The sequence below is a fragment of the Rattus rattus genome, chromosome 2, assembly GCF_011064425.1.
Source record: "Rattus rattus isolate New Zealand chromosome 2, Rrattus_CSIRO_v1, whole genome shotgun sequence".
In the NCBI taxonomy this organism is placed as follows: Eukaryota; Metazoa; Chordata; class Mammalia; order Rodentia; family Muridae; genus Rattus; species Rattus rattus.
Genome location: NC_046155.1, coordinates 55,142,077 through 55,157,199, shown reverse-complemented (window position 1 = coordinate 55,157,199; position 15,123 = coordinate 55,142,077). Strand labels below are relative to the sequence as shown.

The window sequence follows — 15,123 nt, the reverse complement described above, 5'->3', positions numbered from 1 at the left end:
CCAGCCTTTCTGAACCGAAGCTTAGGAGGGCTTGCTTGGTGAGCTTTCCAATGTGACAAAGCGATTTTGAGGCGCTCTGAATTCACCCTTGTTATTATATTTTCCTGAGCAAATCCCTTTTCCAGTTAATTGCTTAGAAGGAAAAACAAGAAACTTGGACAGTTCTACTATGGAAATTTTCAGTGACAAACAGCCATGATGGGTTATACTTCGGGACCAGTTAGAAATAAGGAGTTCACCACAATTGTGTTTTGGATCAGCCCAATTTCTTTTTTCTTTTTCCAAGGTATCATTCATGTTAAGTCACCTGGGAGGATTTCTTTTAGATTTCCCATCGGGTAAATGCCTGTTTCAAGGCTGTCAAAGGGAAGAAAAGAGCAGAACCAGGGAGCAAGTGTGCCAGCTGTGAGGAAGCTGATGGTGTCTAGACAGTTATGAGATGTGTGGGAACTCTTAAAACAGGAAGAGGCAAAGAGAAGCATGTGTTCAGGGTTCTGCCTGTGTCTATTCAGTGTTTGTATAGCCGAGAAAGCTTTAGACTAAAATAAGTGGTATTTGGCAAGAAGTGGTACTGCATGCTGACAAATTGATTGTGCTCTTTTACTGTGATAAAAATGAAAATTCATGAGGCATTTTGTTTTCTTTGCCCTGATGATTAAAGTGTCTACTTGGCTCCATGCAGAGAAGGCCCTTGAAGATTTATATGAGACACCTGTATGGCATCCATCACAGGCTTCTGAGCTGACAGAGCAGCTCTGCCTTGTGGTGTTCAAAGTGTCAGGTCTGAAGGAGGAGGTTAAAATGGCCTCCGATGGGGGTCCCTGAACCAGACTAGGGTGGCATCCTTTAGTGAGGATTTTGGAATTTTAAAGAAAGATTTATTTATTTGGGGGCCTGGAGAAATGGCTAATGTGTTAAGAGCTCTGACTGCTCTTCCAGAGGACTCAGGTTCAATTTCTAGTATATACATAAAAAAGTCCTATTTTGTAAAATATAGATTTATTTATTTTTATTTTATAAGTATGAGATTTTTGCCTTTATGCATGCAGTGCACTGTGTATATGCCTGGTCCCTGCAAAGATCAGAAGAAGGAGCTGAATCCCCTGGAACTGGGGTGGTTGTAATCCTCCATTTGTGTGCTGGGAACCAAAGCTGGGTTCTCTGTAAGAGCAAAAAGTGCCCTTAAGTGCTGAGTGATCTCTCCAGTCCCTTTGATTTTTTTTTTCAAAATTTAAAATCACATTTTATTTATGGGTTGGGATTTGCATATACCATTCTGCAAATGTGAGATTAGAGTATCACATGCAGTAGTAAGTTCTATGTGGTTCCTGGGACTCAGATTAAAGTTGTTGGAATTGGTGGCAGGTGTCTTTATATTCTGAACCATATTGACAGCCCAGGGTCTTGAAGTTTTAATAAAGGATTTGCCGTTACTCATCTGTTGCTCACGTGGAAGGGACTTTGTTTCTTATAAGGCTGACATAGCCTGGCCTATCATAGGGAGAAATTTGGAATTACAATATTCATATGCAGTCATTTACTAGCTACTGTTGCATTGAGTTTTATGTAGCTCAGATTGGCCTCAAAAGCCTAGGCATGTAGCTAAAGATGAGCTTTAACTTCTGATTTCTTATTTCTACTCCTGAAGTGTTAGAATTATAGGTGTGTATCAACATGCCTGTTGATACGGTATTGTGAATCAAACCTAGGGCCTTGTTTGTGTTAGACAAGCACCAACTCAGCTAGAACTTTAGCTCCCACTGTATCTGAAACTTACTGTAACCCAAGTTGGCCTTGAACTCATAGAAATCTCCTGCTTCAAGCCATATGAATGTCTGGCCCTGTATTATGAGGTCTTAATCTGTTCATTTACTGGGTCAGCAAGAGTCATTTCTCATGGCTCTGTGTCTGGCTGTCTGCTAGGTGCCTGGATGTTTGAGAAGTGAAACATTCTAGTCCCCTGCTAGCTCTGAAGAAGACTAACCATTTATATTCCTGTCCTGTTGCCTTAAAGACTGGAGGGGGCATCCCAACTCATTCTCTTCGCTGGCCTGGCAAGTGCATGAAGGTGCCTATTTGACAGCTAGTCCTGGGCAGTCATGTTTTTCCGGACCTCATCTTCTGGAAGATGAATGCTCTAGACTCATAGGGCAGAAGCAGCCTAGACCTAAATGGACCAACAGATATCTGGATTACTTAGTGTCTTAGTTAGTTTTTCTTGTTGCTATGATAATAATACCCTGATAAAAGCAACTTAAGGGAGAAAAAGTTTATCTTGGCACTTATTCGAGGGTACAACCTATGGATGCTGGGGAAGGCTTGGCTGCAAAAGCTTGAGGCAGCTGCTTACATTGCATCTGCAAAAAGGAAGCCAAGAAATGAGTGTTCCTACTCAGCTCACTTTCTCCTTTTAATTCAGTACCCATAGAATAATGCTGCCCACAGTGATAGGTCTTCCCCTCTCAAGGTAGACAGTTCCACACAGGCATGCCAAGAGCCTAACCTAATCCAGATACTCCCTCACAGGTATACTCAGAGCTTTGTCTCCTAGGTGATTCTAGATTCTGTCAATTTGACATATTAACATCACTCTTAGGTACCTTTTATTCCCCATGAAGGTTGCTACCTGGTGGCATTGACATAATCTCACCTACTTTTTAGATTCAGGTCTTTGTCTATTGTTACTGTGGATTTCAAGAAGCTAAGAAACGCAGGCTAGATCTGTAGTCAGCAGAAACCGTGGTCAAACTCTAGCACTGCCGCCTACTGGCTCCTTGACCTTATGCTGACTCTGATTAGGGCTTTATTTTCAAGCATCTGAAATACAGAGTGGTTGTAGTACCTGTGGTGGTTTGAATATGCGTGGCCCAAGGAGTGGCACTATTAGGAGGTGTGGCCTTCTTGAAGTAGGTATGGACTTGTTGGAGAAAATGTGTCACTGTGGGGGCGGGCTTTGAGACCCTTCTCCTGGCTGCCAGGAAGAGCCAGTCTTCTCTTAGCTGCTTTCTGATCAAGATGTAGAACTCTTGGCTCCTCCAGTACCATGCCTACCATGATGATAGTGGACTGAACCTCAGAACCAGTAAGCCAGCCCCAATTAGATGTTGTCCTTTATAAGAGTTGCCTTGGTCATGGTGCCTCTTTACAGCAATGGAAACCCTCACTAAGACAATACCTTCACATAGACAGTTATGAAGGCTACATGAGACAGGCATGTGGTGTCTAGGATGGGGTTTAACATACAGCAAAGTAGCTCTGTTTTTGTTACCAATGCTTCAGTTGTTGTTGTTATTATTATTATTATTATCATTATTATTATTTTATTATTATTATTTTATATACCTGGTAGCAAAATACGGAAGACCACTGTCTGACCGAAACCCTGACAAAATCTAATTTAGAAAAATCTTTATCTAAATTCTGACATCAGAGACTAGAGAAGTGGCTTCATCAATACAGTGCTCACCCCACAAGCATAAACACAAGATAAGGATCTGAATTTAGATCTCCGGAAGGCTCGATGCAGTAGTGTATGTCTCTATTCCTGACACCAAGGAGACACTTGAGGAAGCAGGACTAGGTGGATTCCTGGAACTTTCTGGCCAGCCAGTCTATGTGAATTGGTGAGCTCCAGGTTTAATGAGACTGTATTAGAAAATATAGTGGACAGTAATTGAGGAAGAAACCCAGTGTTGGCCTCTGACTTTCACACACTTGCTCATGCACATGTATGTGTACTCTCACACACATATTACATACACACATGTACATGCCCTTGCACACACAGTCCCAACGACAACAGATGACAACTCTAAGCAATATCTAAGTCTAGATCTCTGCTCCCCTGTACTAGATCCCAGTAAAACACCTTCCTCTGCTGATCCCTATCTGAAACACAGACACTGGGTAAACTCTTGTGCCTTTGAGCACACATCCATTTCCCTCTTTAGCACCTTCAGCTCTTCATTAGACTAAAGCTAGGCTAATCATAGGTGGAAGGCTCGAAAGAAGTTGACATGGTTTGCTATTTACCAAACTACACAAAAGGTCTGGGTTGTATTCCAACAGGGAAGCTTGGAGGAGGAATCAGAGGAGAGTCTTCCTGCATATTTTCCTCTGCATACCAAGAATGAGAACTAAGGGGCAGACCGAGATTCATGCTAAATAAGACTGGTCTGAGGTTGAGAAAAAGTCCTGGGCACCCAGTGGTGAAATGCCTGCCGTGAATAAACAGGCTTAAGGCTGTCTGAGTTTTCCAATGGGAATCATGTTGAAGGAAATCATGTTGAAGACTGAGAAACTGCTAACCCAGAGACATCACGACTTTTGGAAGACTGTTATTACCACCACCTTCCCAGGCATTTACTTCTCAAGCTGCTTGGCTGCGTAGCTGTTAGCATTACTATACCCTGGCCAGTGGCCCAAAAGGAAGCAGGGACACCTGGTGAGGTTTGGGGATGGTGTAGCTCTAACTGGTACCGAGAGACCTGGACGTCCTTTGTTGTTGTTGAATGGGAGGCAACTTAGTAACAATTACCTATCACCTAGTGCTTTTGGGTGACCCTCATTTCCAGCAGATTGACCATGGAGGGATGTCCAGGGAATGGCCTGAGACTTGGAAGTGGATTGTTGTTTCCATTAGTTTGCTGTTCCATAGCCCATTCTTTTTGTGCGTTCACCTATTCTGCTGCTTGGGCCAAGCACTGTTGTGGGTGCACAGTTGTTAGACAGACCTTACAGGGAATGTAGTGTGGGAACTACCTGGAAAACTTTTCACAAAACGTTCATTCTGACTCTGTTGATATAGTCTGTCTGGGAGTGGCCTGGGTATTGACTCTTCTAAAACTGTACAGGTTTGAGAGAAAACAAACAAATAAACAACCAAGTGAAGGAATGCCCTAGGACGGTTGCAGCAGGAGCCCAGGGCAGAGAGCATCACTCACCCTAAGCCAGGCTTAGGTTGCTCTGTGGCAGGCTCGGTCTCAACTCACTGGGAAGCTCTGCCTCAGCTTGCAAAGTAAAACAAAGTTCTGAGCACCACCTGTTTTTTACCCCCTGAATAAAACTGGATGGCTGGCGGTCATAGATCTTGCTTTTCAGGCTCTTCATTGATTTTTTTTTTTTCAGAAATGTTGCTTTTCTTCATCTGTGAAAATTTCGACATTTGTGAAATTCAAAATTTGTGAAAGTTTATCAAAATAGAAGTGAGCATTGGGTTTGCATTTATGTTTCCTACTTGCTCCCAGCATTCAAAAGTACCAGCTGATATTGCAGGTGACTCTTCTGCCACAGGGTGTCATGTCCTCTGAGCAGTGTGCAGAGGTGAGGTTTTCAGTCACTGAGACGTTTTGGAGTAGAGGAGAGCAGTTCAAGTCCAGTGTTTCCAACCTCCCCTTTTGGAATTGGCAAGTAAGAGAGTCGGACCTAGAACCCAGATCCTGACTGTTTCTAGCTCTTCCTAGGATTCTGGGCCTGCCTCCCCTAGCTGGTCCTTCCATCCCCCTCACCCTACCCCTTAACTTACCAGTTCTTCATTTGATTCCCACTATGAGAAAATATCCAAGTTCTCTGCTTTTTTGTACTTTGAGAATGAGGAGGAGGTCACTACCTGACTGAGGTTATGGTACTGAGGTTAGGGGTCTGAGTATGAATATCACATCTCCACACTCTGCCAGTCTCAGCCTTAGCCCCTTCCTAGATTTCCAGGTACATTTCTGATGCACTTTGAGGGTCACCCAAAAGCACCCTGCCCCTGCAACCCCTGGTACCCAGATCTTCTTTCTTCAAAGCTGCAGGCAGGCACTCTTCCTTCCCTTCTACTGGCAACCTGGGCTCCAAAATACATTGGTTTTGACGTGTGGCTTATCCAAGTGCCACCAACTGTGTAAAACCTGGGGTTTCTATTTATGATATTCCCAAGATATGTGACAAGCACATGGTACTGGTAAAACTAGAGACCAGAATGAGGGGAAAAGAGGCACAGGAAGATGGCATTTGGTGAGGGTGTGTTTGTGTAATGTGCCATATGTCATTTTTATTCATATAAAACATCATTCTTGAAGTAATCAGAACCAGCTCAGCTGTTGCTAACTAAATACCAAATGTTTCCCTTTTCCTGCTCCTTCCAAGGGGCAGACTGTGAGGAACTGCCCTTACTCAGGATGCTATCACTCCTCTCTAACGTCACAGACTATTTTTCCTCAGAGCCAAAGCCAGACTGCTTTTTCCAGGTTTGGCAGGAATTTTTGAGAGAAAGTTAATTTCAAATCACTTTTTCTGTTTATTGTGTCAGATGTCATAGGGACCATGAGGAACTTACCTTCTTGCCAATAACCTGGTACTTCAGGGAAATACAGTTTAGGTACAATGGCATGGGTATCTATCTGGTGGAGAGATGGCGGCAGGAATCCTTTTTGGAGGCCGCCCCACCTCTACCCGCAGTTTACTATAACATGTGGTTTCATTTCAGAGGGCTCCGGTGTTAGCATTTCCATTTCCTCAGGAAGCCACATTCCATTCTTGCTCTTATTCCTGAAATGGAACGTACATTTTCCTTGGCCCAAGTTCAAGGAGTGCCTGGGGCAACAACGAAAACAGTCCTAAGAAGGTTTCAGTCATGGTCACCCCTCCCTACACTGCCACCCATGTATGTCCCATGCTTGCTACAGAAGGATTGCTGCCAAAACTCCAAAAGCCCCAGGGGGTGGCATGGGTATCGGGTGGCTAGTGTTGAACTCAGGTCTTGTGGATATCAGAGGAGAGCTCTGGTGTCCTCTATGTCTATGCTCTGGCCTTCTGTTGGGAGATCTGGTTGCCCACTAAGTGCCCACATACCACAGAGTCTTAATTAAGAAAGTATGTTCCCATTTCATGTAACTGGAAAAGAATGTAAACAATGACAACATTTATTTATCTTCACTATCAATATCATTCCTGTTTCTGAGTCTTAAAGGAATTAAGATCTTAACCGCAGGCATGAGCTATTGAGAGACATGTGGCTTCATTCAGAGTGAGGGTCCCCGTGCAAGGCAAAGCTGGTAATAGAGCTGAACCCTCCCAGAGCTTGAATCCAGTGGCTCAAAGACAGAGAAGCAACTCAGCTTGAGAGCTGCTTTCACGTTGTCAGGGCGTCAAGCCTCTTTTCATTGGTTCCATTTACTTACCTTTCTGAGACTTCAAAGCAGTAAAAGCCTTCATTTCTATCATCTGTCATCCTGGCTGCTATTCACACAGGACAGACCATATGCTGGGACTGGGTGGGGTGCTCCTATGTGTTGGTGTCAGCAGTTCACAGGGCAGCTGAGCCTCTGGAAAGGGATTTACCCAAGACAAACTCATTACCCAGGGCCATTTGCTGACTGTCAGCATTATTTCTGTGGGCAGTTGGATAATCCTGTTATACAGAGGGGATGTCTCAGGCACTGTGGCCTCTACACACTAATATCAATTGTAACCACCTTTTGTGAAAGACAGCCATGATACAGTCATGGCAAAACCCACACGCAGCTGAGGATATCCATTCTCTGAGCCAAAGGATACAGGTAGGACTCAAATCCCAACATATTGCTAGCTTTGTAGGAATTCTTACCTTGTCATGCACCTTGTCTGCCTCTGAGACACAAGAAGGATGGGATGCTAGGATATTTCTGAGCTGGTGTACTAATCAGCAGTGCAAACATACTTTGTAGAATCTCTGTGCAGATCCAGCTTTGTAGTGGAAGGGGAAGCAGTGCTTAATTGTGAGTGGCATAGGACCTTGCTGTAACTGATTTTGTACAGAGGCTTTCATTTTGAGTCATCCAAATACTGTTTAGAGCTGAAAGGCTTATTAGTCAGCCCATTTTTGTTGTAATACACTGAAACTTAAAATAAATGAGCTTAAGGATAAAAGGGAATCTGTTGGTTCATGTAACAAAAGATAAACCAGAAATAAAACCCGTGACTTCTAATATGGCTGGATCTAGACTTTGGTTGTTATCTGGGACATTGCTCAACTTGATGTGGCTGCACCTTCATTCTTTTGTTGTTTCATTGTTGTTGTTGTTGTTGTTGTTTCCCTTTTATAACCACAAACTAGGCAACAGCAGCTCTTGGTATATGTATTGCTAAGCTTTTCAGATTTCAAGAGAAACCCTAATATGATGGTGAACCCTTTTAATCCCAGCACTCAGGAGGCAGAGGCAGGTGGATCTCTGAGTTGGAGGCCAGCCTGATGTACAGAATAAGGTTCAGGACAGCTGGGGCTACACAGAGAAACCATGCCTCAGCAAACAAGCCAACAAACAAACAAACAAAAAACCCACACCAAACAAACAAACAAAAAAAGATTTCAGGAAAAGACCAAATGGTTCCTTTCTTAAGACTAATTCTGCTGCTTCTGATCTTGGTAACTGTAGACATACTTTGACTCTCACAGCTGGTTCATATGGTGTGGATCCAGGTGCGTGCTAGGAGATACCTCACATTCCACGAGTTCTAGGCAGTCAGGTATTATCTGGCTTGCTAGTGGCGTGAGTTTGTATATGTGTCTCCATCCATGATGGGCTAGAAATTTAAGAATGTTCCTCCCCTTAGGAGAGGGGAACTGTTCCAAACAGGGGCAGCATGTTCAAGCACAGATCTTGATTCCACCTGGGAAATCTAGATCCAGTTATTCTAAAGGAGCTTGGGGAACTCTAGTTCTCGGAGGATGCAGACATAACCCTGCATGGAGCAACACTGCCCTTGAGTGAGGCCACAATAAGGATTTTCTCATTTTATGACTGAAGAAGCAAGCTTATGTCAGAAGCCATGTAGGAAAGGCTAAAGGCATACAAGTGTCATTCTGGAGATGAGACATCTTATTGTGTGGTCTGCAATAGATAATTTTGAATTGCAGGGCTTTCGAAACCTCATCTCAATATTGATTCTTGCAACTGATTTGCCTTTCCTGTCATTATTAAATTAATATAACAATTTCTGGGCACTAGCCTACCCTATTGGGCAGATTTTCTGTAAATCAACAAAGATGTACTCTTGTAGTAATGCTACAAAGTGGGGAAATCTGTTTTATTCCTTGGCCTCTTCTTTTTGCTCTGCCCCTCCATTGTTTAAGCAATCACCACCACACAAAGATGATCCCCTCCCAGCACAAGATCCTTCCCAGGTGCTAAGTCAGCAACTGCTCTGGCAGTTAAGGCAGTGCCAATGATGGCTGCATTTATCCTCCTGTGGCTTTTGTCCCCCTCCCCACATTTCTTACTCCTCCATTGAGATCAATGGAAGATTTCTTAATTCCTATCCTAAATTTATACAGGTAATTTTGAGCCCCCTAAGTATGAAGGCTGCAATTAGGGCTCTGTGAACCTTCATATGTCATGTGTTAATCACACTAAGATAGAAAGCAGGGTTGAAACAGAGTTTTGATCAGGGAAAACATTTCCTTTAGGCGAATGTGAAGCCATTATCTGATAACTAAAAGTCATCAACTGGAGATGAACCATTTATTGTAGGTGCAAGGACAAAAGATAAAATATTGACTAGATTTATCTATACAGAACTTCAATGCTAATGAGACACTAATGAAAAGATGATTTGCCTCTTGACAAAACCGTGCTAACTTAGACATAAGAATTATTGTTCCGGGGTTGGGGATTTGGCTCAGTGGTAGAGCGCTTGCCTAGGAAGCGCAAGGTCCTGGGTTCGATCCCCAGCCCTGAAAAAAAAAAAAAAGAATTATTGTTCCAGGGGTTGGGGATTTAGCTCAGCGGTAGAGCGCTTGCCTAGGAAGCGCAAGGCCCTGGGTTCGGTCCCCAGCTCCGGAAAAAAAAAAAAAAAAAAAAAAAAAAAAAAATTATTGTTCCAAACTTTAATGAACCTGTGGAGCTAGTGACAGAATGTTCAGTTAGATCTTATTCAATTTATGATTTGAATTTATGTTTGAACTTTTTGTGAACTTTTAAAAAAAGATGCTTGGAATACCATGTGATCATGTATTCTGAAAAAGTACAAGAACTAGGACCGATGACAATAAGAACAGAAGCAGAATAGGAGCAGAGCAGAGCAGAGCAGAGCAGAGCAGAGCAGAGCAGAGCAGAGCAGAGCAGAGCAGAGCAGAGCAGAACAGAGAGAGCAGAGAGAAAGAAGACAGACTTTTTAACATGAGACAAGTTTCTTCTTAACAGCAAGTTTCTTCTTACTAACAAGGATAGAATTTTTTGTTTTGTTTTGTTTTTATACTCCGAAAAATGGTCGTTTTTTTTCTTTCTTTCTCTAAGTAATAAAAATTGGAGCTTATTTTTCACCCAGAATGAGTGAGTTCTTTCTTTGCTGATGCTTGCACAATGAAACCTGCTTGGGGCGGGGGGCTTTTGCTCCATCTACCATGTATGCATTTGTAAGTATAGGTTTAAGTATGTAAATGTGTATGTATATTTGTGGAGTTGATGAGACTCATGGTTGGGCCTGTGACATGGCTGTGTATATGTATAAATGTGTGTGTTTTTCTGCATATTGCCTGTGTAAAAGCCCCCCTACCCCCTAAAAACATGCCTTTCTTTTCCTGACTCACAAAGATTTAGTTGCTCTCACCTGGCCAGTGAGAGGTGAGGCTCTTGGGCAACAGAGAAAGGAACTCTAACAATTATTAGTTAATTCTCTGCTACTGCCAACAGGAATTAATTACCAAATATTTTCTGTCTTTGTTTATACGTACATAAGAGTTAGAAGAGTTCAGAGTTTCTCGCTGGGCAATCTTGCCACTTGCCAGCCCCAGATATTTAAGTTTTGTTCTATCTAAAGTATTGACCCTGAAAATTGCCCATTGCTTTTATCGGGAAGTCTGCCGTCACATAAGCCCAATCTCCAGTGCTTCCCCCAGGCCACTGCCCAGAGAGAGAGAGAGAGAGAGAGAGAGAGAGAGAGAGAGAGAGAGAGAGAGAGAGAGAGAGAGATCGATCTCGAGATCTCAGAGAACCTGTGCCAGGCAAGCTCCTGGGAAGCTTAGATAGCTCAGGTTATGTGACTTAATATTTTTCTTTCCTTTGGTTATCTTTATTGAAATGTCACTGCTTGCCTGCAATGCAGTCATCAATTTCAATTGTATAATTAAATGACTTTTTATAAACATGTACAGCAGTGCAATCACCAGAGTCAAGGCATAGAACATTTTTATAATACTCAACTTCCTCCATCTACCATGTGCCTCTGTCATGAATTCCCTATTTCCCACTATTGTTCTGATTTTGGTCACTGTGGATTTGACTTTTTTGAGTTTTAGACTTTTGGGATTAACTGTTCATGTAGCTTTTGCTTCCAGATCTTGGACCAACACAATGCTGCTTGGGCTTATCCATGCTGTGTTTGCTCTTGATGTCTATTTGTTTGGCCTGAGTGATAAGTGGTATTTGACTACAGAAGTGTGGCATCTCATGGTTTTTCGTGTGTATATTGTTAGATGTCCAGGGGTCACTGGACCCAGGAAAGGCCTGGGTTCCTCCTGGAATGGACTTGGCTTTTCTAACTTCAGGTCTCCTTTTCTTTACTATTGGTCATATGTTCTGGTGACAGAGGAAATCAGTTCCGCATCACATTACATTGCAAAGGGGATGGATGTGAAAACAGAGATTAGCATTTGATCAAATGGTGACTCTCCACCTGCTTTATAAATAAAGTTTTATTAGATACAGAATTCCCATAGACAATTCATACAGTGCCACGGGCACTTTTCATTACAGCTCCATCGCTGAGTAACTATGACCCAAATCATACATCATACAGACTACTACTAGTTTTCACAAAATTTGGAGGAACACACCAAACCAGGCATTGCCACCAGAAGTAGACAAAAGTAGAGCTTTGGAATACTAGATAAAAGTGAGCTTTAGTATTGACCGTGGAGGCCATCTTTAGACCTTTAATCAATTTGTGTAACTGGCAGTTAAGGAAGGCTCCAGTCTGTGAAGGGACTTAGCAGCTGATCATTCTGATGCCTTTATTTTGTAGATGAGAAACTGAGGCCTAGAAAGGCATACAAACTCAAGCCCAAGATACTTTGGACCGTGAGAGGCCCAGATCTGAGGACATTGCCTTTGGTCTTGTTATTCCTTCAGCTGGTTGACATCTTGGCAAATGTCAGCCTGACTTGTGAAGATAGAGAAAGAAGAGGCTTGTTGTACTGTGTGTTTGAATATAGGCATTGAGACACTTAGACTTATCACCAGGCAAATTCATCCTCCTATGTAACACGACTTACTGATGCTCGTCTTCCTGCCTTGGCTCCTATCCCCAAGCACCTTGTACTTCCTTTAAGCTATTCCTCCATGTCTACTCTGTGACATTAGTTGCATACTCTGTCCTGATTCAAGAGGTGATCTTTAAAATTAAAAGAACGTTCTATTATCAAGAAGCAAGAGGCCTTAGAAGAGAGTTTGATGGTTGAATAAAGGAAGCAAAACAACAGTCATAATGCTTGGAAGAGACCTGCCAGTGATGGACCAGACCCAAGGCAAGGATTCAGGTTTTATAAGAGTTGGTGTGTACGTATGAGTGTCTGTGTGGTGTGTGTGTGTGTGTGTGTGTGTGTGTGTGTGTGTGTGTGTGCATGTTCCTGGTATGTACAGCTTCGCAGATTGCCTTCTGTGCTCTTGACACTCCCCAGGAAATACTGAAAACCTGATTTGAGTATCACAGTCAGCACTGTTGCAATTTTGAAGCGCATCTACCCCTAGATGACCCCGAGTTGTCCTCCTCATGTCTCCAGCCTCATTATCATTAGACTTCTCAGGGACTATCTGCCTTCCACATTCGTCTTCCCACACTGAGAACTTTGCTTTGCGCTTCCTCCTGTCACCTTGACGATTCCCATGTCCATATTCTTCCTACTATGGCCTCATCCATTCCCAAAGGAATCTGTGTTCCACTTGCTTTTGTGGATAAGAATAGAAGATCCTTATTGGAGACTGAGAACAAAATCTGGAAAGACAATTTCTGGTTCTTTTGACCTTTACTGACCAGCTAGTAAGTTGCTTTCTTGTTTGGGATCTTCTACATGGTTTGGAGAAGCAGTGAAAGTGTGTGTGTGGAGGGGGGCGGGGGCGGTGTTCCTGACAACTTGTGTCAGAATCACATGGTGTTTACTGTGCCCGTGTTTATATCAGTCTTGTTTCCATACTGACAAGAAACACCATATGTAGGGGAAGAAATTCTGTCAGATGAACTCTTAGGCAGTCACAATATGGTACATGAAATCTTATAATTGCTTTTGGAAACAGGGGGTTACCTTGCTCAAATCAAATAAGAGGTATTGTGCCCTTTCCCATAATTGAGTAACACTGAAGTTTGATACATGGTAATTTGCTCTGTTTCCAGAGTTTTATAGGGAAAGCTCCTTGATTGGGGGAAGGTGCAAAGGTTTGTTTTTCTTCCCCAGGGTGTGTGTGTGTGTCAGGGTGTGGCAAGGGGGTGTAGGGGGGGCACTGAGTAGGAGTCCGTGAGCACTGAGCTGTGTACTGAGCCTTGTGCTAACAGGTACAGACTACCGACCTGCCATGTGGCTGACAACCACTCTCCTCTATCGTGTCATTTTATAACTATCAGTTGGATCACGTCTGCTCATCCACGTGCACCCATGTTGCTCCCTCCACCTGAGTAGCCCCTCTTTGCTTCCTCAGAACTGGTACACCGTGAGACCAAATGCTTGATGGAGTAGCTATGTGTGAACCATCTGTGCCTGGAGATGTGGAGCCTGTGTCTACATTGAAGGGTAGAGTTAAGGCAAGAGTTCAGCACTGGACTGGTCTGAAGCAAGCAGCTGGAGAGGGGCCACCTAGAGGATGACTTGGCATGGGGCTCATTCATGTTGATCAGAGTATCTGCTTTAGAGAAAGCCACATTTGTGAGTGACTTCTGTATATATGTATGACCCATGAGTTCCCACTAAAATAGCCCCTGCTTTTGAGCCATTTGCTCATGAGAAGAGCAATGTATACTCTTTGTAGTTAATGTCAGATATTAATGCCCAGGCTTTAGGCCCAGGCTCTACCTTCCTGGAAGAAAAAATAAATCTCATCAGTCCTAAGTCCTCAGGACTCTGAAGTAAGCAAGCCTCTTTCCAGGAAGTTTTAGAAGCAGCTCTAGGGCTAGAGTCACAGGCCCTAACTGTAGTGGCTGGGTCTGGGGCATGAACCACATTCTGAATTTATGGAGGAAACAGGTCTCCAATTTGGCTATTATTCAGTCAAGTGCCATGCTTAACTTTATCATCGTGTTGGGGAGAATGAAGGTTACGATTAGATGGGGCCGAGTCATTTACCCATTCTTTTTAGGTTTTATGAGAAAGGGTTTCTCTGTGTAGCTCTGACTCTCCTAGAACTCTCTCTGTAGACCAGCCTGGCCTCCAGCTCACAGATATCCACCTCTGCTTCCTGAGTGCTGTGACTAAAGATAGGCACCACCACTGCCCTGGCTGCATTTGCTCATTTTCGAACCTGTCATTATGGCTAGAACACAGGTGACTCTGATTTGTGAAGGCTGAGTCACAAACCATCTTAAGAAGTTGGGAGGTACCAGCATCCCAGAAGCAGAAGGTTTGGTAGGGATTAGTTCAGAGGTTTGGGGAGAAGATGTTCCGTAGAAGAAAAAATGAAATAAATTAAAAGAATTTAGATCCAAGCTAATAAGCTTAAAGATGCTGTAATGTCATTGCAGGGAAAGAATCCTGGTCCCAGTCAGATATGCGTTTTGTTTTTCATAGGAGGGAAAACAAAGAGGGTGGAAGAGATGTGCCTATTGAAGTAAAAAAACATCTAGTGCTAGCACTTCAGCTCCTGGCTGTGGGCTGGGTGGATCACCTTGTTTCTACTTCAGACCCCCCTTGGTGGCTTAGTGGCTAAAAGATAGTCACTTCTTGTTTCTGTGCCTATTTATCTGGGAAATGCACAGTTTTCATTAGAAGTATCCAAAGAGTGGGCTTTGCTTCAACTGGGTTAAAATGGGAGAAAAATAAAGCAATAAACAAGGAGGAGGAGAAGGAGGAGGAAGAGGAGGAAGAAGAGGGAGAGGAGGGGGAGGAGGGGGAGGAGGGGAGGAAGAAAGAAACAAAGAAACAAAGAAACAAACAAAGAAACAAAGAAAGAAAGAACTAAC

General features: G+C 43.2%; 1 protein-coding gene across 1 annotated transcript in view; it reads left to right on the top strand.

The window, feature by feature from the left end:
• Grk5 (G protein-coupled receptor kinase 5) overlaps positions 1–15,123 on the top strand; it is a 199,532-nt gene that overhangs the window by 109,554 nt on the left and 74,855 nt on the right. The window lies entirely within an intron of this gene.